Source organism: Staurois parvus, unplaced genomic scaffold (genome assembly GCF_062004578.1).
Source record: "Staurois parvus isolate SC_StPar_1 unplaced genomic scaffold, SC_StPar_1.0 ptg000607l, whole genome shotgun sequence".
In the NCBI taxonomy this organism is placed as follows: Eukaryota; Metazoa; Chordata; class Amphibia; order Anura; family Ranidae; genus Staurois; species Staurois parvus.
Window position 1 is genome coordinate 2,807,381 of NW_028318403.1, and position 24,042 is coordinate 2,831,422.

The 24,042-nt window shown below is 47.8% G+C and overlaps 2 protein-coding genes across 3 annotated transcripts in view; one reads left to right on the forward strand and one right to left on the reverse strand.

Annotated features, from left to right (window-relative positions):
- Positions 1 to 22,681, reverse strand: part of LOC149449707 (uncharacterized) — a 402,043-nt gene extending 379,362 nt beyond the window's left edge. Inside the window, exon 1 of one of the 2 annotated variants that reach the window (XM_089692868.1) lies at positions 22,609 to 22,681. The gene's annotated coding sequence lies outside the window, so the exon portion shown is untranslated. Of the gene's footprint in view, positions 1 to 19,424; positions 19,469 to 22,608 lie in introns of those variants that run through there. The other variant, XM_089692869.1, reaches the window with a different exon arrangement.
- A 306-nt stretch (positions 22,682 to 22,987) lies between these two features.
- SMPD3 (sphingomyelin phosphodiesterase 3) overlaps positions 22,988 to 24,042 on the forward strand; it is a 301,127-nt gene continuing 300,072 nt past the window's right edge. The window contains exon 1 of the mRNA XM_089692870.1: positions 22,988 to 23,124. The gene's annotated coding sequence lies outside the window, so the exon portion shown is untranslated. The remainder of the gene's footprint in view (positions 23,125 to 24,042) is intronic.

Genomic DNA, 24,042 nt, shown 5'->3' on the forward strand with positions numbered 1-24,042 from the left:
GAGGAGACCTGAAAGTGGCACATGGCAGAGTGTGGCGATGGAGACAGCAGCAATGGGAGGCCGTACAGGGACCCATGAGAGACTCTGGACCTGGCAGCAGCATGAGGAGGCGGTATATAGGGGCCTATGGCAGATTAGGGGCCTGGCAGCAGCTATAGGAGGCCCGTAATCTGCCAGCACCCTATGTCAAAAAATTCAACACACCAGCAGTGTGAGGAGACCTGAAAGTGGCACATGGCAGAGTGTGGCGATGGAGACAGCAGCAATGGGAGGCCGTACAGGGACCCATGACAGACTCTGGACTTGGCAGAAGCATGAGGAGGCGGTATATAGGGGCCCATGGCAGATTAGGGGCCTGGCAGCAGCTATGGGAGGCCCGTAATCTGCCAGCACCCTATGTCAAAAAATTCAACACACCAGCAGTGTGTGAGGAGACCTGAAAGTGGCACATGGCAGAGTGTGGCGATGGAGACAGCAGCAATGGGAGGCCGTACAGGGACCCATGAGAGACTCTGGACCTGGCAGCAGCATGAGGAGGCTGTATATAGGGGCCTATGGTAGATTAGGGGCCTGGCAGCAGCTATAGGAGGCCCGTAATCTGCCAGCACCCTATGTCAAAAAATTCAACACACCAGCAGTGTGTGAGGAGACCTGAAAGTGGCACATGGCAGAGTGTGGCGATGGAGACAGCAGCAATGGGAGGCCGTACAGGGACCCATGACAGACTCTGGACTTGGCAGCAGCATGAGGAGGCGGTATATAGGGGCCTATGGCAGATTAGGGGCCTGGCAGCAGCTATAGGAGGCCGGTAATCTGCCAGCACCCTATGTCAAAAAATTCAACACACCAGCAGTGTGAGGAGACCTGATAGTGGCACATGGCAGAGTGTGGCGATGGAGACAGCAGCAATGGGAGGCCGTACAGGGACCCATGACAGACTCTGGACTTGGCAGCAGCATGAGGAGGCGGTATATAGGGGCCCATGGCAGATTAGGGGCCTGGCAGCAGCTATAGGAGGCCCGTAATCTGCCAGCACCCTATGTCAAAAAATTCAACACACCAGCAGTGTGAGGAGACCTGAAAGTGGCACATGGCAGAGTGTGGCGATGGAGACAGCAGCAATGGGAGGCCGTACAGGGACCCATGACAGACTCTGGACTTGGCAGAAGCATGAGGAGGCGGTATATAGGGGCCCATGGCAGATTAGGGGCCTGGCAGCAGCTATGGGAGGCCCGTAATCTGCCAGCACCCTATGTCAAAAAATTCAACACACCAGCAGTGTGTGAGGAGACCTGAAAGTGGCACATGGCAGAGTGTGGCGATGGAGACAGCAGCAATGGGAGGCCGTACAGGGACCCATGAGAGACTCTGGACCTGGCAGCAGCATGAGAAGGCGGTATATAGGGGCCTATGGCAGATTAGGGGCCTGGCAGCAGCTATAGGAGGCCCGTAATCTGCCAGCACCCTATGTCAAAAAATTCAACACACCAGCAGTGTGAGGAGACCTGAAAGTGGCACATGGCAGAGTGTGGCGATGGAGACAGCAGCAATGGGAGGCCGTACAGGGACCCATGACAGACTCTGGACTTGGCAGCAGCATGAGGAGGCGGTATATAGGGGCCTATGGCAGATTAGGGGCCTGGCAGCAGCTATAGGAGGCCCATAATCTGCCAGCACCCTATGTCAAAAAATTCAACACACCAGCAGTGTGAGGAGACCTGAAAGTGGCACATGGCAGAGTGTGGCGATGGAGACAGCAGCAATGGGAGGCCGTACAGGGACCCATGACAGACTCTGGACTTGGCAGCAGCATGAGGAGGCGGTATATAGGGGCCCATGGCAGATTAGGGGCCTGGCAGCAGCTATGGGAGGCCCGTAATCTGCCAGCACCCTATGACAAAAAATGGAACACACCAGCAGTGTGAGGAGACCTGAAAGTGGCACATGTTTGAGGCATGATTCATGGCGTATTTAGTCAGTTGTGTCAGGAACTGGTGGTTTGAAATCCAGACTAATCCACGCCTGATTCATTTTCACAAACGTGAGTCTCTCCACACTTTGGGTGGACAGTTGTGTCCTCCGCGGAGTTACAATACCTCCTGCCGCACTAAACACGCGCTCCGATGCCACGCTACTGGCCGGGCATGACAGCCTTTCAAGGGCAAATTCAGCTAGTTGGGGCCAAAGGTCAAGTTTCGTTGCCCAGTAGTCAAGGGGATTGTCTACCTCGGTTGGCAGGGTGCTGTCCAAGTAGGCCCAAGCCTGTTGTTTGAGGTCCTGCTCCAGGTCCACCTGATGCTGCTGCTGCTGCTGCTGCTGCTGCTGCTGCTGCGGCTGGTTAGTAGTTTCCTCACTGCGCTGGTGAAGAAAGCTACTCATCATCGACTGCAGACTGAGGCAGCCGCTGCTGGTGGAGCTGCCACTGCTCCTACCACCCCACCCCTCCCCTGCTGCCATGGCAGCGGAACGCGAGCGCACAGGGCCCACAGTGTCTGAGGATGGACGTTGGCGCACAAAGGCAGAGACCAACTGACTACATAGGTGGTTTTTATAGTACGTTATTTTGGCCTCCCTCTCAGCAGGTGTGAAAAAGGCCACCATTTTTGAACGGTAGCGAGGGTCCAACAAGGTGGACAGCCAAAAGTCATCCCTCTGTCTGATGGTTATTATTCGGCTGTCGCTACGCAAGCAACCGAGCATGCTATGGGCCATTTGTGCCAAGGAATGCGAGGGACTCCCTGCCTCCATCTCCACAGCATACTGCCACGGTGCGTCTGGGTCCTCTGTCTCCTCCTCCTCCTCCTCTACCAGATGCTCCTGCTCCTCCACTCCTGTCCGCTGAGTGGAAAAACCACCCATTTCACTCAATAATTCCTGAGCACAAATGTCCTCCTCTACCTCCTCCTCTTCTTCCTGTCCTGCCCCCACAGGGGTCATGTGGCGTTGAGATCTGTGCGCCACGTCTACCGCACCCTGACCAGCCATTGTTAACAGCATTTGTTCCAGGACGTGCAACAGAGGAATGACGTCGTTCATCCCATAGTCCTGCCGACTCACGAATAGCGTGGCCTCCTCAAAGAGCCTGAGCAAGCGGCAGGTGTCACGCATGAGCTGCCAATGGCTGACATCAAAGTTACACAGGGGAGTACCTTTATCCGCTTGTAACATCAGGAAATCGGTGATGGCCTTTCGCTGTTCGTAAAGGCGGTCTAACATGTGTAGGGTTGAATTCCACCTTGTTGCAACGTCGCAGATCAGGCGATGCTGTGCAATTCCGTTCTGCCGCTGCAGCTCAAGGAGGGTGTGCTTTGCGGTGTAGGAATGGCTGAAATGCATGCAAAGTTTACGTGACATTTTAAGGATGTCTTGCAGTGGGATGGTGGATTTTAGGAACCGCTTGACAACCAGATTGAACACGTGAGCCATGCATGGCGCATGGCACAACCTTCCTTGACGCAGAGCAGACAACATGTTCTTTCCGTTGTCGGTCAACATGGTTCCGATTTTGAGTTTGCGCGGAGACAGCCATCTGTCGATTTCTCTGTTCATTACACTGAGAAGTTCCTCCCCTGTGTGACTACGTTCGCCAAGGCATACCAGGTGCAGCACAGCGTGACACCGTTGCGCCCTGCACATGTGATATGCCGGTCGGGTAATGGGACTTGGCACGGGGGTGGCGGCTGAGGACACGGCAGAAGAAGAGGTGGTAGAGGCGGACATCTTTGCCGGACCAAGGATGTGCAAACGTGGAGGCAAAAGCGGCGTGACCTGTCCAAGTTGCTGGTGCGGCTGTGACGGCACCACGTTCACCCAGTGGGCCGTAAATGACATGTACTGTCCCTGACCGTAGTTACAGCTCCACACGTCGGCGCTGCCGTGCACTTTGGCAGAGACCGACATGCTCAAAGACTGGCCCACCATCTCTTCTACATGTGAATGCAGGGCTGGCACTGCCTTTTTGGCGAAGAAATGACGGTTTGGCACTCTCCACCGCGGCGCGGCACAAGCCATCATTTCTCGGAAAGGTGCTGAGTCCACCACTTGGAAAGGGAGGGACTGCAGCACCAGCAACTTGGACAGGAGGACGTTCAGCTTTTCCACCATCGGGTGCGTGCTCGCAAACTGTTGTCTCTTGGAAACGGATTACAAGAAAGACTGCTGACGGAATCCGTGAAGAGGAGTAGCAGGAGAAGGAGCATCTGAACGAGCGGAAGATGCCAACGAGCGACAACTCCCCTCAGCAGAGGTGTTGGAGCCTTGACTGGCTGATGGAGGGCGATTGACGTCAGGTGACGGAGCAAGTAACGGAGCGGGTGATGGAGCGGGGGCTGGGGTGGGCAGAACCGCCGTATCTTTATCACGGTTTTCCCAGGCCACCAAATGGCGACGCTGCATATGCTGCCGCAACGCTGTAGTCCCAACATGGGCCCCCTGGCCACACTTGACTTTCTGGCCACATAGTCGACATACGGCTACGTTTACTTCCTCGGGCGGCTTGACAAAAAATTGCCACACCGCCGAGTAGGAAACTTTGCCCCCGATACTCCTCACTGGCTGACTGCTGCTTCCTCCGTGCACACCGGCACCACTACTGGCCGTGGTGGTAGGCTGCAATGGAGCTGGTGCTCTACTCCGTGGCCGTTTGGCTCCACTGACACTGCTGCGACCCTGCTGCTGTCTCCTGGGCAACCCACCGACTGTTTTGCTCGCTGCCAAGCTGCCACCCTCTTCTCCTGATGATGCGGAAGAAATTGCCTGATGACGACGAGGCTGCCAAGTGCGATCAACCTCCTCATCATCAAGTAGGGTCTCCGCCTCACTACTAGCCCCCTCGGCTGCGTCTGGGTCAGGAGACAGACCTGTCTCTAGACCGGCTACCGAGCCACTCTCCTCGCCACTACTTCTTCGCCTGGCTGCTGAAAAGGCGGATGTCTCCCCCCGTTCCTGACCGCCCTCTGTTAGCTCTTCCTCACTGTACAGTGGGGCTGAGCCCACAGCATGCGATACTTCGCTTGGTGAGGGAACACCAAAGGACAGGGGCAGGTAGAGGACACGTGATTTCAGTGGGCTTGGTCCCGGGCCATGCCAACTAACGGTTGTGTCTGACGTACCCACCAACCGTTGGCTGTAGGTGTCAGAGGTGACCTGGGAAGAGGAAGACGACTGAGCCAACCAATCGACGACGGCAGGGTTGTCGGTGGAGACACGACCGCTGGATGACACCGGGAGCACTGGCCTCTGGCTGCGAATAGTGCTGCCTCGACCCCTTCCTCTTCTGCCACGTCTGCTCGCTCCTAAAACATTGCCTCCTCTGCCACTCCTCTGCATGTTGTCTGACATACTCTTTAATTCAACGATTCTGTGTCCCTGAGTAACAATTCTGTGTCCCTGAGTAACAATTCTGTGTCTGTCCCTGAGTAACAATTCTGTGGCCCTAAGTAACGGTTCTGTGGCCCTCAGTAACAATTCTGTGTCCCTCAGTAACAATTCTGTGTCTGTCCCTGAGTAACAATTATGTGGCCCTAAGTAACGGTTTTGTAGTCCTCAGTAACAATTCTGTGTCCCTGATTAACGTTTATGTGGCCCTAAGTAACGGTTCTGTGGCCCTCAGTAACAATTCTGTGTCCCTGAGTAACAATTCTGTGTCTGTCCGAGTAACAATTCTGTGGCCCTAAGTAACAGTTCTGTGGCCCTCAGTAACAATTCTGTGTCCCTGAGTAACCTTTCTGTGGCCCTAAGTAACAGTTCTGTGGCCCTCAGTAACAATTCTGTGGCCCTCAGTAACAATTCTGTGGCCCTCAGTAACAATTCTGTTTCCCTGAGTAACAATTCTGTGGCCCTAAGTAACGGTTCTGTGGCCCTCAGTAACAATTCTGTGTCCCTGAGTAACAATTCTGTGTCTGTCCGAGTAACAATTCTGTGGCCCTAAGTAACAGTTCTGTGGCCCTCAGTAACAATTCTGTGTCCCTAAGTAACAAATCTGTGGCCCTAAGTAACGGTTCTGTGGCCCTCAGTAACAATTCTGTGTCCCTAAGTAACAATTCTGTGGCCCTAAGTAACGGTTCTGTGGCCCTAAGTAACGGTTCTGTGGCCCTCAGTAACAATTCTGTGTCCCTAAGTAACAATTCTGTGGCCCTAAGTAACGGTTCTGTGGCCCTCAGTAACAATTCTGTGTCCCTCAGCAACAATTCTGTGTCCCTCAGTAACAATTCTGTGTCCCTCAGTAACAATTCTGTGTCCCTCAGTAACAATTCTGTGTCTGTCCCTGATTAACGTTTACGTGGCCCTAAGTAACGGTTCTGTGGCCCTCAGTAACAATTCTGTGTCCCTGATTAACGTTTCTGTGGCCCTAAGTAACGGTTCTGTGGCCCTCAGTAACAATTCTGTGTCCCTCAAGAAACAATTCTGTGTCTGTCCGTGAGTAACAATTCTGTGGCCCTAAGTAACGGTTCTGTGGCCCTCAGTAACAATTCTGTGTCCCTGATTAACGTTTATGTGGCCCTAAGTAACGGTTCTGTGGCCCTCAGTAACAATTCTGTGTCCCTGATTAACGTTTCTGTGGCCCTAAGTAACGGTTCTGTGGCCCTCAGTAACAATTCTGTGTCCCTCAGTAACAATTCTGTGTCTGTCCCTGAGTAACAATTCTGTGGCCCTAAGTAACGGTTCTGTGGCCCTCAGTAACAATTCTGTGTCCCTGAGTAACAATTCTGTGGCCCTAAGTAACGGTTCTGTGGCCCTAAGTAACAGTTCTGTGTCCCTGAGTAACAATTCTGTGGCCCTAAGTAACGGTTCTGTGGCCCTCAGTAACAATTCTGTGTCCCTCAGTAACAATTCTGTGTCTGTCCCTGAGTAACAATTATGTGGCCCTAAGTAACGGTTATGTGGCCCTCAGTAACAATTCTGTGTCCCTGAGTAACGTTTCTGTTGCCCTAAGTAACGGTTCTGTGGCCCTCAGTAACAATTCTGTGTCCCTGAGTAACAATTCTGTGTCTGTCCCTGAGTAACAATTCTGTGGCCCTAAGTAACGGTTCTGTGGCCCTCAGTAACAATTCTGTGTCCCTGAGTAACGTTTCTGTGGCCCTAAGTAACAATTCTGTGGCCCTCAGTAACAATTCTGTGTCTGTCCCTGAGTAACAATTCTGTGGCCCTAATGTTTCTGTGGCCCTAAGTAACAGTTCTGTGGCCCTCAGTAACAATTCTGTGTCCCTGAGTAACGTTTCTGTGGCCCTAAGTAACAATTCTCTGGCACTCAGTAACAATTCTGTCTTTCCCTGAGTAACAATTCTGTGGCCCTAAGTAACAATTCTGTGGCCCTCAGTAACAATTCTGTGTCTGTCCCTGAGTAACAATTCTGTGGCCCTAACTAACGTTTCTGTGGCCCTAAGTAACAGTTCTGTGGCCCTCAGTAACAATTCTGTGTCTGTCCCTGAGTAACAATTCTGTGGCCCTAACTAACGTTTCTGTGGCCCTCAGTAACAGTTCTGTGGCCCTCAGTAACAATTCTGTGTCTGTCCCTGAGTAACAATTCTGTGGCCCTAACTAACGTTTCTGTGGCCCTAAGTAACAATTCTCTGGCACTCAGTAACAATTCTGTCTGTCCCTGAGTAACAATTCTGTGGCCCTAATAACGTTTCTGTGGCCCTAAGTAACAGTTCTGTGGCCCTCAGTAACAATTCTGTGTCTGTCCCTGAGTAACAATTCTGTGGCCCTAACTAACGTTTCTGTGGCCCTAAGTAACAATTCTCTGGCACTCAGTAACAATTCTGTCTGTCCCTGAGTAACAATTCTGTGGCCCTAACTAGCGTTTCTTTGGCCCTAAGTAACGATTCTGTGGCCCTCATTAACAATTCTGTGTCCCTGAGTAATGCTTCTCTGTCCCTAAGTAACGTTTCTCTGTCCCCAAGTAACGTTTCTGTGGCCCTAACTCTGTCCCTAATACAGAGCGGTCTGCCTCTCTTGAATGACTGGAGGCAAATGAAGAATTCTAAAATGGCCGCTATTTATAGCTCGACCATTACACAGTGCTGGCTGCCTGGCTGCTGATTGGCTAATGCGATCACATGTCATTAAGGAATGCATTATGGGTCAGCGCGCCTTGTCTGCCCGCCTTCCCAGACATCCCCGCTCCGTCGCCGCACATGTCCGCCGCCATTTTAGGAAAAATTTTCCAATATTCGACTCGAATTCCACTTCGCCTACTTCGATTCGCTCATCTCTATTCATCTCCATTACATGGCAGTTGACAGGACCAGTAGTATACATGATAAAGATATCATTGCTTATTCATTCTGTTATGCTCAAAGATAATGTCAAGGGCACGGTATTTATGGCCAGATTAACGGGTATGTTTCGGTAGTTGTTGAAAATGTTCTTAGCCTGAACAAAATCTAGTGCAGCCACCCACCAAACGTAAAGGCTAGTAAGCAGGAATATATTAAAATTGTTTTTGGGTTTAAATACGCCTGAACTCATACTTGACAAAGACAACAGGGAATAGTGAAAAAGAGGGATTCTGGGAATGTGAATAAGTAGATGTTGGGGACAAAAATGCTGCTGCGACATAAGGGCCCTCTTTATCTCTGCCAGTAAGTTTGTAGGTTACAGGAGTACATTTATTTCTGCACTCCTGTGATTCAGCCGACAGCAGGCTAAAGCCTGCTGTCGACTGATCTCATTGAGCCTGTGCAGGCTCTGCAGGGATCCTTACAATAATGTCAGGATCCACCAAGATGCTTGACTGGCATGCAGCTGACAGCCTGAGTCAGCCTTTCCCCCCCCCGTGCACAGCCGACGATCCTGGGAGCACTAGAGGAGTAGAGCAGAGAGCTGGTGACTGATAGTCACTGCTCTTTGCTCAGTGAACACTGATAACTGAGTGGTTATCAGTCAAGTGATCGCTCAGTTCTCAGTCTTAGAGCCGGAGGAGGACAGCTGCAGCATTGGATCGATGCTGTAGCCACACAGGGCAGTATGATTGTTTTGGTTTTTTAGATCCCGCACTTCTCTTTTAAATCTAGGTGATTTTACAATCATTGATATTGTGAATGTCATGTTCACCTGTTCCACTACCTTATTTTGACAGCACGATTCACATAAAAGCAGAGCCCACACTGCATCACTTACTATAAACTTGTTATACTGGTCCATGCAACCCCAGCCACGACACGTTAAGGAAGAGCAGACAGTCACTGAAGTAGATATTTCTTTTTGTATGTACCCCTCAGCTAGAGACAAAGACACTCGTTTATTTTTTAGAATATAATTACATTATGTGGCCATATGAGATACAAGTATGCTTGCTACAGTTTGTCTGGAACCATAATGTAAGCAAGCAAAAAAGCTAGTAGCATGCCAATAACTAAGAAGCAGATGGGGTATATGACAGGGAACCAGGTTTATTTCTACATATGCTTGATATAATTTTGGCAAATACATTTCATTTTTCAAAATTATCTTTCAAGGGAGAAACACACTAGAAATAATATTAAATTCTAGGATTGATCAGAATGTACAACGCAACAGATCTCAAAACAAACAAGCAGTTTGGACTTGTACTGGCTGCATATGTTTAGGGCTGTTAGTTCTCAGGGACGCCGACTTCTGGTGTTCCTGGCATTGGTTCCCAGGCACATATGGCCCTAAACACCAGTACCACTCGGTACAGCATCCAGCTGCAGGATTTTTAGCCTCTGGTAAACGTTTACAGGCTGCTGGCAGTGGGACTGTGCAATGCACCCTGTGCTCTAAGCCTGCATGAAAATGCCAGAATCTGAGGCACAGGGGTTAAATGCCCAGTGTACATGAGAGTTAAACAGCAAACCTACAAATGAATCACTCTAAAACCAATACTCCCTGTAGTCCCCCTACAAATAAATTCTCACACATTTGATCACCCACCCCCACCCCCAGCCTTCTTGCAAATGAACACCTCTACAACTGCTCCCTTAAAAATGAATGCCATAAACGGTTTCCTTCTAAATAACTGACCCCAAATAAGACGCTCTTCACAACTTCCTTACAAAAGAATACCTGCATATATGATGCCCCCCCTTACAAATGAATGCCCCCTGCATATGATGCACCCTGGAGCTCCTTTACAAATAGCTGCCCTCGCTGATGCTCTGCACAACTCCCTTACAAATGAATGCCTTCATATATGATGCACCCCCCTTACAAATAAATGCCCCCTGAATATGATGCTTTTGCACATATATTGTCCCCAAAGCTCCTTTACAAATGAATATCCCCACATTGGATGTAACCTAGAGCCCCCTTACAAATGAATGTCTCCAGAGTTCCTTTGCAAATGAATGCCCCAAAATCTGAAGCTCCACACCACTTTTACAAATGAACATCCCCACATCCTATACTCTCCAGAGCCCCTTTACCAATAAACGCACCCACATCAAAAGGGCTTCTCAACTCTGCTACAAATGACTATTCTCACCTGATGCTCCCTACAGATTAATTTCTAAGCAATGTCCCCCACATATGAAACCACCCAAAGCCCTACTAAAAATAAATGCTCATTGTCTGATGCCCCCTACAGCCCTTTAGAAATTAAAGCCCTCACAAATGATTCTCCCCACAGCTCCAAAGTAAGGTCCCTACAGACAATGCATCCCTATCCACAACCCCTATGCAATCAATGCCCCTACATCCACTCCAATCATTTCTGTCTCTGTAGTCCCCAATTTCCCAAATTAAAATTTCTATGGAGTCCTGCTGAAACTTTGTGCATATATTATTATTATACAGTATTTATAAAGCGCCAACAGTTCACTCAGCGCTGTACATTACAAAGGGGGACAGAACATGCGACAGTACAGTAACAATACAATGCGATACACGAGGGGTTCGAGGGCCCTGCTCCTTGGAGCTTGCAACCTAGAAGGGAGAGGATAGTGGTACAGGAGGAGATAGCTGTGGGGGATGGAGTGGTAGGAAGAGTGGAGGAGGTCGGCAAGTTAGCAGGGGGTGGGGTAGGCTTCCCTGAAGAGATGGGTTTTCAGGGTGCGCCTAAAGGAGAGGAGAGTAGGTGATAGTCTGATGGGTTGGGGCAGGGAGTTCCAGAGGATGGGTGACACCCTGGAGAAATCCTGGAGGCGGGCATGGGAGGAGGAGACCAGGGAACTAGAGAGAAGGAGGTCTTGTGAGGAGCGGAGTGTGCGTGTTGGGTGGTACTTGGATATTAGGTCAGTGATGTAATTTGGGGCAGTATGGTGGACAGCTTTGTACATCAGTATTAGGATTTTGAATTTGATCCGTTGCGCAATCGGAAGCCAGTGGAGGGATTGGCAGAGGGGGGTGGTGGAAACGGAGCGGTTGGTAAGGTGAATGAGTCTGGCTGCCGTAGTCAGGATCGACTGAAGTGGGGATAGCCTGTGGCGAGGCAGGCCAGTGAGGAGGGAGTTGCAGTAATCGAGTCGTGATATGATGAGGGAGTGGATGAGCTGTTTAGTGGTTTCTGGGGTTAGGAACGTGCAGATTTTGGCGATGTTGCGGAGGTGGAGTCTGCATGAGTTTGTTAATGATTGGACTTGGGGCTGGAAGGATAGGTTGGAGTCCAGAATGACACCAAGTACTCTGGCCTGTGGAGCGGGCCTGATGGTGGCATTGTTGGACCTGATGGAGAAGTCAGTGGGGGGGGGGGGGTGTGCGGGCTCGAGCGGAAGACTAGGAGCTCGGTTTTGGAGAGGTTCAGTTTAAGGAAGTGGAGCGACATCCAGTCTGATATGTCGTTCAGTAGGTTTGTGATTCGGGTGGAGACTGAGGGGGTGAGGCGAGGGGTTGAGAGATAGATTTGTGTGTAGTCGGCATATAGCAGCTATGCTACATAACCTGTCCAGCTTTCAGGTTTTATACACTCGGCTTCATCCACACTGTACAATACTACAGTTGCTGCTCCTGATAGGCCAAAGCCCAGGACAGTCACACAGAAATTGTGTGGCGAAGTGGTCAGCACTTCTGCCTAGCAGCACTAGGGTCATCAGTTCAAATCTCAACCATGGCACTACCTGCCTAAAGTTTGCATGTTCTCCCTGTGCCTGCATGGGGTTTCCTCCCACACTTCAAAGACATACTGGTAGGTTAATTGGCTCCTGTCTAAATTGGCCCTAGTATGTGTATGTATGAATGTGAGTTACCCTAGGTTCACATCAGTGTGGGTGGTGCCGCTGCAGATCCGCACAAAAATCCATGCAGCCGCACCACCCGCACAGTGAAGTGCGGGTGCCATTAGTTTTAATGGCACGCCGCCCGCACTGGAAAACGCAACCGTACTGGGAACCGAGGTTCCCATGCGGCTGCATTTTCCAAAGAAGTGCAGGGACTTCCTTCCTGCATGTCACGGGCACAGGAGTCCATTCAAATGAATGGGCTCTCGTGCCCGTGCAAAACACGGCCCTCACATATATGTGAACCGGGGGTTAGGGACCTTAGAATGTAAGCTCCTTGAGGACAGGGACTGAATGTACAATATATACGTAAAGTGTGGTGTAAAACTAACAGCGTTATATAAGTACCTGTAATAAAGTAAATTGTACTGGTTCTCAAGTATGCATGTACATTCCTGGACCTCACTAAAGCTGGCCATACATGGATCGAAATTCGGCCGGTTCACTGGACAGTATATTCAGTCTCGTTCAGCACTGCAGACAATAGAATGCAGAGCTGGTCAGTGTATTCTGTCAGAAGGGGGGGGGGGGGGGGACTCAAATTGGGTCAGTTTTTTTTTTGCTCAACACGCTGGTTGAATGAAAAGAGCCGATACATTATAGCCAGCCTCACAATGCATGTTTTTTGGTTTTCCTCTTAGGAAAATTATTTGGTAGACAGATTTCACGTGCTATTTGGTATGACAGATTTCATCTGGATATCCACACAACATGCATTGCTGGGGGAGGCAGAAGGACAAGTTTGAGTAGGTCTGATTTAAACAATGGCTCTTTCTGTATAGATCATTTGATGACTGAATATCAAAAACGTATTAGAAAAAGTGTCAGGATCAATAAAACACCCAAAGTCAATTAAATTGTGAAAGCTTTGTTAGCAATATTTGTAAGATTAATAGACTGAGAAAGGACACATGTCCATAGAGTTATGTCAGAATTCATCATTTTGACTGTACATTTCATCAAATATTCTTACCTGGCTAACACTAACTATAAATTGTTGGGTTTAGTTCTCATAAAAGAGTAATAAACTTTAATAATATGTTGTACTGGAAGTGTAGTCACCATACAGATGACGTGTCTTTACATTGATCTACTAAGAATGTTTATTAACCATTTGCAAACTAAAGCTGGCTGTACAACTAGAGCAGTGTTCTCAACTTTTATTTAGTCAACGCACCCTTTAAATTCTGCACCGAGACACCCCATCCTAAAATGTAAAAAAAAAGGTCCAATAAGGATGGTGTGCAGGGGCCCAGTGTCCTCCTTGTCAACCAATGACATCACTGGTTGTTAGAATGCCAGCAGATAGAAGGTATCAATACCGCATAATGAAAACCTGTGGCTTTGTGTAACTAAAAAAGCTTCTTCCACCCACTGGCTTGTATACAATTTTTGGGCAATTTTTAGGCATTTTGCCAATGTACCCTTTAAGAAACGTGAAAGCACCCTGGTTGAAAATGGTTGACCTAGAGATTTTTTTCCATTTAGATTGCAGACTGAACAAAAGAAATATACCAGTTTCTTCCACCCATGCTAAACAGCACGGATTTGCGAATCTCATGCTGTAGCTGCTGCATTCACAGTCAGAGGCGCCAAATGTCCGAATACCTGAGCAGTGCTTGCATCTGTTCACCCAACAATTTTCCACCTGGCCCCTTCGACTTTTCAATGTAAGGATGTTAGTTTGAAGGCCACCCATTGATCAAATTGTGGCCAGCTCTTTAGGAACCAGAGGAAATTCACTCAGTGTATGGGCAGCTGTTTAGCATGGATAGAGGAATCTAGTGAAATCTATAAGTGTATGGCTAGTCCAAGATTAAGATGGTGCCAAGAGATGATTTTGAATACAGTGAAATAACAAAATTTTCATTAAAAAAAGGATACAAAGATCCTGAAACGCGTAGGAAAGGTCAAGTTATGTCATCACACTGCATCTCTGGTGTTTCCTGTCCCTACATTTGAGGGACATTCTGATGGAGGAATATCAGGCGTATATGTAGCATATGAGAGCGTTTAAGAGACATATCTACAACATACACATATATATTGTATATATGTCTCTTAAACTAATTATATGCTATCACACTATATGGTTTTATTTTATTTAAGTGATATTTACCTGGCGGGGGATGCAATTTGGGAGATGTGAGCTACTTATCTTTGTGGATATCTATGGTTGAATTTATACACCAGATTGTGTTATAAGACCGTACTTTCATTTGAAGATCTTAGATTCTGGTGTCATTCCATAGGTGGTGGTCTTGGTGTTGTGTGAGACTGCAGGGAGGATTGTGAAGAGAGGAGCTCATTTATATAACAGTGCACTGGAAATTCAGTTTTTTATATATAGGTTTAGTTTCACAAGGAATTAGAATTTTGATTATTTAAAATTTACAGTTGGTCATTATAAAGGGTATTTAAATATACACTATATTGCTAAAAGTATTGGTCGGCCTGCCTTTACACGCACATGAACTTTAATGGCATCCCAGTCTTAGTCCATAGGGTTCAATATTGAGTTGGCGCACCCTTTGCAGCTATAACAACTTCAACTCTTCTGGGAAGGCTGTCCACAAGGTTTAGGAGGATGTCTATGGGAATGTCTGACCATTGAATGTGCATTTGTGAAGTCAGGCACTGATGTTGGACAAAAAAGCCTGGCTCGCAGTCTCCGCTCTAATTCATCTCAAAGGTGTTCTATTGGGTTGAGGTCAGGACTCTGTGCAGGCCAGTCATGTTCCTCCACCCCAAACTCACTCATCTATGTCTTTATGGACATTGCTTTGTGCGCTGGTGCGCAGTCATGTTGGAACAGGAAGGGGCCATCCCCAAACTCTTCCCACAAAGTTGGGATTATGAAATTGTCCAAAATGTCTTGGTATGCTGACGCCTTAAGAATTTCCTGGAACTAAGGGGCCAAGCCCAACCCCTCAGAAAAAAAAAAAAAAAAACCCACACCATAATCTCCCACCAAACTTTACACTTTGCACAATGCAGTCAGATACCGTTCTCTTGGCAACTGCCAAACCCAGACATGTCCATCGGATTGCCAGACAGAGAAGCGGATTTGTCACTCTAAAGAACACATCTTCAGTGCTCTAGAGTCCAGTGGCGGCGTGCTTTACGCCACTGTATCTGATGCTTTGCATTGCACTTGGTGATGTAAGACGTGGATGCAGCTGCTCGGCCATGGAAACCCATTACTGTTGTTGTGCTAATCTGAAGGCCACACGAAGTTTGGAGGTCTTTAGCTATTGACGCTGACCCCGCTCTGTCATTTGTATGTGGTCTACCACTTCGTGGAGTTGTTGTTGTTCCCCGTTGCTTCCACTTTGTTATAATACTACTAACAGTTGACCGTGGAATATTTAGTAGCCAGGAAATGTCCTGGATGGACTTATTGCACAGATGGCAACCTATCACAGTACCTCTCTTGAATTCACTGAGCTCCTGAGAGTGACCCATTCTTTCACAAATGTTTGTAGAATTAGTCTGCATGCCTAGGGGCTTGATTTTATACATCTGTGGCCATCGAGGTGATTGGTACACCTGAGTCCAAGAATTTGGAGGGGTGTCCCAATGCTTTTGGCAATATAGTGCTGCCTATTTTGTATTTTAAGTAATAAAAAAATTAACAGAGGGTTCTAGTCTTCCCCTACTTTACTGAAAAAAAGCATAACATGCATTTGTTCATACATGAGGCTATACCCCTGCCCACGAAAAGCTTAGTCAGAGTTGCACAAATTCAAAAAAGTAGTTTCTGCACTAGTTTTGTCGATTTCTGGTGCAACTTGATTTGATATCTGTGCATGAAGCCGCACAGATATCTTACAAGTCGCACCTGACATGTGACTTCAAATGAGGTTGCATGATTTCAAAGTTGTATTCAGTGTGAACCAGAGCTTAGGCTACATTCATAGTGATCTGTGGCAAAAATACATCTTTTTGCCACTTTTGTACTGGTTTTGCATGCGTTTTTTTTTACAGGACGTGTGACTCAGAAAATGCACCAAAAATGCAAAGCAGGTGCATTTTTGCTATGTTTTCCATTGATTTCACCAAACCTGCACCAAAAATGCAGCAAGTAAGATTTGAAAATAAAAATGCACTGGACCTACAATGGAGTGTGAAGAGTTCTGTAGGAAAACACGGTCAGGCGTTTTTCTTCCACTTTTTCTTTTTTAACACAAAAGTGGAAGAAAAACAAATCAGTGTGAAGGCAGCCTAACTGACACTGACACCCCGATACTCACTAAATTAGATTAAGCCTTGATCTATTTAAAGCGGTATTAAACCCACAACCAAAAATGTATATCTCCAACTCAGGAGACTCTCAAAATTATAGTAAGCACTGAAGTTTTTATGAGTTTTAAATTCATTCAAAAGGGAGGTGCGTTTTTTTTACCACACCAAATATGCACCAAAAATGCAGCAAGCAGGAAAAAAGCAACGGACCGCATGAAGAGTTCCATAGGATTTAATGGTCATGCGTTATTCTCTCTCTTTTTTTAACGCAAATACAAACGAAAAATGGATCAGTGTGAAAGCAGCCTTATTAAGCTCAAATATCTAGTCTTAGGGTTCTTGTACACTGCAGCTGATAAACGAATGTTCAGGAGCTTTTCTGCGTTTTTGCAGCAGCCCTTAAACTCTCCCTAATGTTTTCCTATGTGTCCATGTACACATAGTCGTTTACAGCAGTTGAGTTTACAGTCTTTTTTTTGAACGCACCAAACTTGCGTTCAGTAGATTTTATCAGTGTTTCAAACACCAAACACTTGTAAACGCAGCTGTGTTTATAAACGTTTGCATTTAGAAGCGTTGTTTAACTGTTCCATGTCCAGATGCTGTCCAGAGCCTTTTTTCATCATCAGAAATGCATGCAAAGTGTTTTCCATGTATTCAAATGGACCCGGTACACCAGCGCAATCAGCTCCAGGTTTTGCGTGAAGGAAAAAATGGTAGAAAGTGCTGCATTATGCTCATTATATAATTATGCTCATGATGGGATCCATAGTGAATACAACCTGAAAAGATAGGTAATCTCAACACATACTGCTCTCTGCTTCTGCTCTATTTCTCTCAAAATGTCTGAAATAGTACATTTTTTACTGTTTTTCAGTGCATTCTGGGTATTTTGGAAGGTCTCCTGAGGTTATCTTAAAAAAACGCTTTTAAACGCAAACGCTCATAAACACGCATAAACGCGGTATGCAAACGCGGCTAAACAGATGTTTTTTAACTTACGTTTTCCAGTCAGTTTCCATTGTTCAAAAGTGTTTTCCAAACGTCTCGTGTACATGGAGCCTAAGGGCTAGTAAACCCCAAGTAAGATTCCCAAATCTCCCAAGTGCATGCAAAATTGTGCATCTTCCCATGCTACCTGAAAACGCATCGCCTTCTGCAGACGCCAACTGGTGCCATCCATTCTTAAAGTGATAGTGAACCTAACTTGTTTACTTGTACCTACAGACAAGTCTAAGATAAGGCCTACCAGTAGGTACAGTAAATATCTCCTAAACGTGCACCATTTAGAAGATATTTACTATAGTAGTAGTTGGTGACAACACCAGTGCACGTGCACTGCACTCTCAATGAAACCCATTCCGCGGCCATGACTCTTACAGGAGTGACGTCATGGCAGCTTGGCCAATCAAACAGCTGAAGCCCACAAACCCGAAAAGAAGACCGGGTGAAGATGGAAGCCTTGTCAGCAGTGAAAGAGCACCACTGGAGGGCTTAGTTCAAAGGTACGTCTTTTGATGCATACTAGGACATTATGCTATCATTTCGTAGGGGACATTTTTTGCGTGTTTTTTTTTTTTTTTTGGTGGTTGTCTACCGCTTTAAAGGCTTGTTACTATTTTATCTATTACAGGTACTTATATAGCACCATCAATTTACACAGTGCTTTACATATATATATATATATATATATATATATATATTGAACATTCACATTAGTCCCTAACCCTCAAGGGGTGTACAATCTAAGGTCCCTAACTCACATTCATACATATACATACTAGGGCCAATTTAGATAGAATCCAATTCACCTACCAGCATGTCTTTGGAGTGTGGGAGGAAGCTGGAGTACCTGGAAGAAGCCCACGCAGGCACAGGGAGAACATGCAAACTCCAGGCAGGTGGTGCTGTGGTTGGGATTTGAACCAACAACCTTAGTACTGCCAGGCGGAAGTGCTAACCATTTAGCCACTGTGCTGCCCAATAGCAAAACATCAAAAATATTGTTTTTTTCTCAAAATTATCAATGTATTACCAGCATGTCTTTGGAGTGTGGGAGGAAACCGGAGTGCCCAGAGTAAACCCACGCAGGCACAGGGAATACATGCAAAGTCCAGGTAGGAGGTGCTGTGGTTGGGATTCGAACCAACGATCCTAGTATTGCCTGGTGGAAGTGCTAACCATTTAGCCACTGTGCTGCCTCATTCACATTAGAATGCAGTGTGGGACAGCCACGTTCCCCTGCAGCTTCTTGCACCGTATTCCGATTGCAATGCCCTTGCGATCTGCTGCGGGGGTCAGTTAAAGTAACCGTCACCCCGAACACAGGTCGTAAATGCATTGCGTTTGTCCGCATCAAACTGCATGGTACAAAGTACCTTGCGATGCAGCTGCTGTGCACTTAAAATAAGTAGTGCATGCAGTACTTTTAGCACGGTGCGGTGCGATTTCAGATCATTCATATGAATGGGATTGAAATTGCACCGCATAGACCAGAATATGAATCGCACCAGAACGCACAGCGGGTTCCTATGCGATTCAGATCAGGGCTTAGTGTGAACCGGCCCTAATGGCACCCCATGCATCTGGCAAATGCAGATGTTTTCACGCCGACCAAATTTTAGGCTACCACAGTCCCATGCGTTTGAGTGCACCGCAATCTAAAATGAATGCCTGCGCTTTTACACATTTCACACAGAGAGAACCCATCGAAATGAAAGGGCTTGTCTAAAATGCGCTGCACAGGGACACGCAAAAAACAGCGCTTGCTCAGATTCACCTCATGGTGTGAATGAGCCCTGAATAGTAAAGAATAAAAACTCCAACCAGTCACCCTGTCACCTCAGAGGTACTTATAAACTACACAGCATGTGCTCTCCATGTCCTCCCTCTGAGTGTACACAGGATCGGGCTGGCAGGGAAAGGTGTCCATATTCCGGTATTATGGAGGGAAATGCTCTTTAATAGAAGCCATGCAGGACATTTATAACGTTCCCTTCTCACCTCACCACCGCCCGCTCTCACGGCGCCCTTCTGTTGCTACAGCAACCTATGAGACACTTCCGGTCTGCGAGCTCAGGATGCCGGGAAATGTAGTTCGGCGCCTCACACACAGATCCCTCAGAGTGAAGGGAGAGGGAGATACTGCGTTAGCAAAGCTTGCTTTGTTCATAGAGCCATGTAATAGTTCCCAAACCTCCCCAGATATTTACACAGTGCTCCCGGTGACTCGAATCCCTTCACCATTAATACACATCTACTTTTTAAGTAGAACTAAAGGCAATTTTTTTTGAGTAATGTAAGTTTATAAGCAGGGCGGACTGACAACTTATGGGGCCCCTGGGCAATAGGGGATCATGGGGCCCCTGTGTCCTTGCCCAAACCCAAAAAAGCCTATGAAAAAAGGTACCAGGGGCATCTCATGGCGCCAGGGGCGGACTGACCACTTGGGAACTCAGGCACTGCCCGATGGCCCGGGGTCAGCAAGGGGCCCCATGAGATGCCCCTGGTACCTTTTTCATAGTCTTTTGTGAGTTTGGGCAAGGACACAGGGGCCCAATGATCCCCTATTGCCCGGGGGCCCCATGAGTTGTCAGTCCGCCCCTGCATGGAGCCTCCTACTGACCCCGGGCCCTCGGGCAGTGCCCGAGTTTCCAAATGGTCAGTCCGCCCTTGTTTATAACCCCTGTCAGGTTTTTTCGCCATCTGCATTCCATTGGGGAGATTTCCATTCACTTCCTGTCCTATAGCCAAAACAGGAAGAGAGTTGTCAAAAAATAGGAACCGTGCTACTCCTGACCAGGCCATTTTTTGCGTTACGGCGCTGCATCACTTTGACAATTGCGCGGTCATGCAACGCTGCACCCAAATTAAATTTACGTCCTTTTTTTTCCACAAATAGAGCTTTCTTTTTCGGTGGTATTTGCCTGTGTGTTTTTTATTTTTTTGCACTATAAACAAAAAAAGAGACCGACAATTTTGAGAAAAAAAACAATATTTTGGAATTTTTGCTATTAAACATGTCCAGTAAAAAAAATTTAAAATTCAAATTTCGTCATATATTTAGGGCAAAATGCATTCTTCTACATGTCTTTGATAAAAAAAATCCCAAATACGTGTAAATTAATTGGTTTACGTGAACGTTATAGCGTTTACTAATAGCGGTGCATATACTGGATTTTATTTTTCTTTTACTAGTAATGGCGGCGATCAGCGACTTATAGCGGGACTGCGGCAGGCATTCTGACACTGGGGGACCTGACTTGGTGTCACTGACATCCCCAGTGACACCAATACAGTAATCAGTGCTAATAAAAAGCACTGACACTGTACTAATGGCACTGGGCAGGAAGGGGTTAACATCTGGGGTGATCAAAGGGTTAACTGTGTGCTGTTTTACTGTGTGCTGTGTGTGTGCTTTACACTGTAATCATACTGCTTTGCAGTGTGCTGTAGCTGACAGGGGAGAGATCCGTGCTGTTTATACACAGGTGTCTCCCCCGTTCAGGGGTGGACTGATCATTTGAGCACTTGGGCACTGCCCGAGGGCCCGGTGTCAGTAGGGGGCCCCATGAGATGCCCCTGGTACCTTTCATTGGCTTTTTCATAGGCTTTTTTGGGTGTGGGCGATGACATAGGGGCCCCATGATCCCCTATTGCCCTGGGGCCCCATGAGTTGTCAGTCCGCCCCTGCCCCCGTTGCAGATACTTGGCGATCAACAGGTGCCGGCGAGAAATAACCGGCCAGGACCCGGTGATTGACAGCCAAGGACACAAACGGTGGCGCGGGTAGGATCTGAAAAATCACACATATATGTACGTGATTTTGCACACCCGTGCTGCCCTGTAGCTGTATTCCTGCTATAGGGCGGCGCGTACACGGTGAAAATGTGCAAATTGTGCAACAAATGTGCAAACATACAGTCTAGATATATGAATATGTATACAATTATATTTTATAATGTGGTGGGGGGGACCTCTGTGTTGGGAGTACCTATGATGTGATGGGAGGACCTCTGATGTGTTGGGAGGACCTCTAATGTGTTGGGAGGACCTCTGATGTGATGGAGAGGGAGGACTCTGATGTGATGAGGGGATCTCTGTGATGGGGGACTTTTCATGTGATGGGGAGGGAGGACCTCTGATGTGGTGGGGAAAGAGGAACTCTGATGCGATGGGGAGGGAGGACCTCTGATGTGATGGGAGGGAGGACCTCTGATGTGATGATGGACCTCTGATGTGATGGGAGGGAGGACCTCTGATGTGATGGGAGGGAGGACCTCTGATGTGATGATGGACCTCTGATGTGATGATGGACCTCTGATGTGATGGGGAGGGAGGACCTCTGATGTGATGGGGAGGGAGGACCTCTGATGTGATGGGAGGGAGGACCTCTGATGTGATGGGAGGGAGGACCTCTGATGTGATGGGGAGGGAGGACCTCTGATGTGATGGGGAGGGAGGACCTCTGATGTGATGATGGACCTCTGATGTGATGGGAGGGAGGTCCTCTGATGTGATGATGGACCTCTGATGTGATGATGGACCTCTGATGTGATGGGGAGGGAGGACCTCTGATGTGATGGGGAGGGAGGACCTCTGATGTGATGGGAGGGAGGACCTCTGATGTGATGGGGAGGGAGGACCTCTGATGTGATGGGGAGGGAGGTCCTCTGATGTGATGATGGACCTCTGATGTGATGATGGACCTCTGATGTGATGGGGAGGGAGGACCTCTGATGTGATGGGGAGGGAGGACCTCTGATGTGATGGGGAGGGAAGACCTCTGATGTGATGGGGAGGGAGGACCTCTGATGTGATGATGGACCTCTGATGTGATGGGGAGGGAAGACCTCTGATGTGATGGGGAGGGGAGGACCTCTGATGTGATGATGGACCTCCGATGTGAAGTTAATTCCATGCAGGCGGTTGTGTCCCTAGCCCCAGGCTCCCATTGATAAGTAACATTTATGTTTCTCGCATATTACACTAGGACTAGGACGTCTTCATATTTGGCATACTGTAGAAGCCGTGATTTATGAAATGCGGAGACCCCGTACTGATCATCACGTATCATATATTTCTATCAGTCTCTCTCATTCAGTCAGCATTGACACTCCCTGACAGGCCGGTTCACAGCCCAGTCCCCGGCAGAGATGTAGGACGTTGATGCACACACATCCCCTACCATTCCCAGCATTCCCGCTCTCCTGTCAGCTCTCCGTCTTCTAGCTCTCCCCAGCCTAATCCCGACAATCCTGCCTTCCAATCTACCTCGCCTGCGCGCCACTCCTACAGGAGGCGGAGCAACACCAACACGCCCATCAACATCGTGTTACAATTGGTTGAGTTGTAGGAACAGGCGTATCCCTACGTTAGTCTGCAACGCCTCCGAATCCACCTTTCCTAGTCAGTGATTGGGCCGGTGCGGGAGCGCGCAGTCCCAGGCTGTGAACGCGCGGAGGGGGCGCGCTGGTTGGGAGCTGTTCTCAGCAGCAGGTGCTGAGGAGAGAGAGAGGGAGGGTGGGAGAGAGCGGAGGAGAAGGGAGGGAGGGAGGAAAGAAGAGGGAGGGTGGCAGAGGGAGGCAGAAAAGAGACAGACAGGAGAGAAAGGGGGAAAAGAGACAGAGGGAAGCAGCCCGTCTCCTTTATCCTGGGGAGGAAATCCCTTGAAGACTTTGAGTCCCACTGGAATGAGCAGCAGGTAAGGCTGGTTTTCCTATGTTTTTGTGTGTGGTGTCATGATCAGAGCATGCATTCATTGCTGGGAGATCAGGATGGGGGACTGGTGACATAGCATCAGGTTGTGGCAGGTAGAGGATGCCCTATGAACTCTGGGCACTGATCACACCCCTTGTGCTGGACCAAATCTGGAAGAATGGAAGGATAATCCCAGCAGTTTCCTTCCATCAGACTGTGATCCCCACCTGCCGAGCCTTTCCCTTCCCTTCCATGCGGATCTGATGACCCAAGACACGAGCAGGTGACATCGGAGCCAGGTCCAAAAGGATCCCACCGGATTCCATACCGTCAAATCCCTGACACTGCCTTCCTTCGCCTTGTGTGGGGGGATTCAGCGCTTTGATCGAGTAAGAGATACGATTTGGGGGGGAGAAACAGATGGTGTGCCCAGGATCTGCCTAGGAACATAATTCTAGGAATGAAAAATACCCCAGAGGCCACGCATTGCCATTGTATGACAGGGAATTCTGATCTGCTTTCAGTCATTTTTTTTACATTTTTATTTTTTTTATTTTAAATTTTACGCCTCCAGAATCTAACGAAGCAGATCTTCCCCTTATTGTCGTAGTAAGAGGCTTGCACTCTGTTGAAAAGAATTGTTTCTTTTTATTTTTAGCCTCTTTGTTTTTTTACTTCATATCAGAATCCATCAATCAAGTGAAATCATTCATTACTGTGATTTCACACGTTGGAGCTAATTAGCACTTTACTCATTAAGTCTGTTTTACACACACTCACCATTACCACACCATTATGGTCCGGCTTCTCTTGTGGTTTTGGCTGATTTTCTTCCTTTGTTATATATTTTCTCTCTTTTGCAGTTTATTTTGGAAACATAATACGTATTTTGTAGTATTTTCTATGACCATCAACTAGATTT